Source organism: Arachis hypogaea, chromosome 18 (genome assembly GCF_003086295.3).
Source record: "Arachis hypogaea cultivar Tifrunner chromosome 18, arahy.Tifrunner.gnm2.J5K5, whole genome shotgun sequence".
Taxonomy (NCBI): Eukaryota; Viridiplantae; Streptophyta; class Magnoliopsida; order Fabales; family Fabaceae; genus Arachis; species Arachis hypogaea.
Window position 1 is genome coordinate 43,070,954 of NC_092053.1, and position 1,805 is coordinate 43,072,758.

The window sequence follows — 1,805 nt, forward strand, 5'->3', positions numbered from 1 at the left end:
CCTTTACTAGCACGTCCTCTACTTGTCCATAAGCCTATTTTCTTGAGTTGTCTGCCATCTCTAATGAGCATTTGGTAGCTTGTATCTCAAAGATCCCTAGTTTCTCCATTACAGAGAGTGGCATTAAGTTTATTCCTGACCCCAGGTCACACAGAGCTTTCTCAAAGGTCATGGTGCCTATGTTACAGGGTATTAGGAATTTACCAGGATCCTGTTTCTTTTGAGGTAGAGTTTGCTTAACCAAGGCATTTAGTTCCTTGATGAGCAATGGAGGTTCATCCTCCCAAGTCTCGTTACCAAATAATTTGGCATTCAGCTTCATGATTGCTCCTAAATATTGAGCAACTTGCTCTTCAGCAATGTCTTCATCTTCTTCTGAAGATGAATAGTCATCAGAGCTCATGAATGGTAAAAGGAGGTTTAATGGAATCTCTATGGTCTTTAGATGAGCCTCAGATTCCTTTGGTTCCTCAAAGGGAAGCTCCTTATTGGTCACTGAACTTCCCAGGAGGTCTTCCTCACTAGGATTCACGTCTTCCTCCTCCTCTCTGGGTTCGGCCACACCAAGCAAGGTTATGGCCTTGCACTCTCCTTTTGGATTCTCTTCTGTATTGCTTGGGAGAGTACTAGGAGGAGTTTCAATGACTCTTTTACTCAGCTGGCCCACTTGTGCCTCCAAATTTCTAATAGAGGATCATGTTTCATTCATGAAACTTAAAGTGGCCTTAGATAGATTAGAGACTATATTTGCTAAGCTAGAGGGACTCTGCTCAGAATTATCTATCTGTTGCTGAGTGGATGATGGAAAAGGCTTGATGTTGCTAAACCTGTTTCTTTCACCATTATTAAAGCCTTGTTAAGGCTTTTGTTGATCCTTCCATGAGAAATTTGGATGATTTCTCCATGAGGGATTATAGGTGTTTCCATAGGGTTCACCCATGTAATTCACTTTTGCTATTGCAGGGTTCTCAAGATCATAAGCTTCTTCTTCAGAAGATGCCTCTTTAGTACTGTTGGATGCAGCTTGCAATCCATTCAGACTCTGAGAAATCATATTGACTTACTGAGTCAATATTTTGTTCTGAGCCAATATGGCATTCAGAGCATCAATTTTAAGAACTCCCTTCCTCTGAGGCGTCCCATTACTAACAGGATTCCTTTTAGAAGTGTACATGAACTGGTTATTTGCAACCATGTTAATGAGTTCCTGAGCTTCTGCAGGTGTTTTCTTTAGGTGAATGGATCCACCTGCAGAATGGTCCAATGACAACTTAGATAATTCAGACAGACCATCATAGAATATATCCAAGATGGTCCATTCTTAAAGCATGTCAGAAGGACACTTTTTGGTCAGTTGCTTGTACCTCTCCCAAGCTTCATAGAAGGATTCACCTTCTTTTTGTCTGAAGGTTTGAACATCCACTCTAAGGTTGCTAAGCTTTTGAGGAGGAAAGAACTTGGCTAAGAAAGCCGTGACCAGCTTATCCCAAGAGTTCAGGCTATCTTTTGGTTGAGAGTCCAACCATATTCTAGCTCTGTCTCTTACAGTAAACGGGAAAAGCATAAGCCTGTAAACCTCGAGATCAACCCCATTGGTCTTAACAGTATCACAGATCTGCAAGAATTCAGTTAAGAACTGAAAAGGATCTTCTGATGGAAGTCCATGAAACTTGCAGTTCTGTTGCATCAGAGAAACTAATTGAGGTTTAAGCTCAAAATTGTTTGCTCCAATGGCATGGATTGAGATGCTTCTTCCATGTAAGTTGGAATTTGGTGCAGTAAAGTCACCAAGCATCTTCCTTGCA

At 41.2% G+C, this 1,805-nt stretch overlaps 1 non-coding gene across 1 annotated transcript; it reads left to right on the forward strand.

The window, feature by feature from the left end:
* The first annotated feature begins 1,325 nt into the window (after nucleotides 1-1,325).
* LOC112773797 (small nucleolar RNA R71) lies at nucleotides 1,326-1,432 on the forward strand. Its single transcript, XR_003188326.1, has one exon. It is a non-coding gene; the product is annotated as a small nucleolar RNA R71 (small nucleolar RNA).
* Nucleotides 1,433-1,805: the final 373 nt, after the last annotated feature.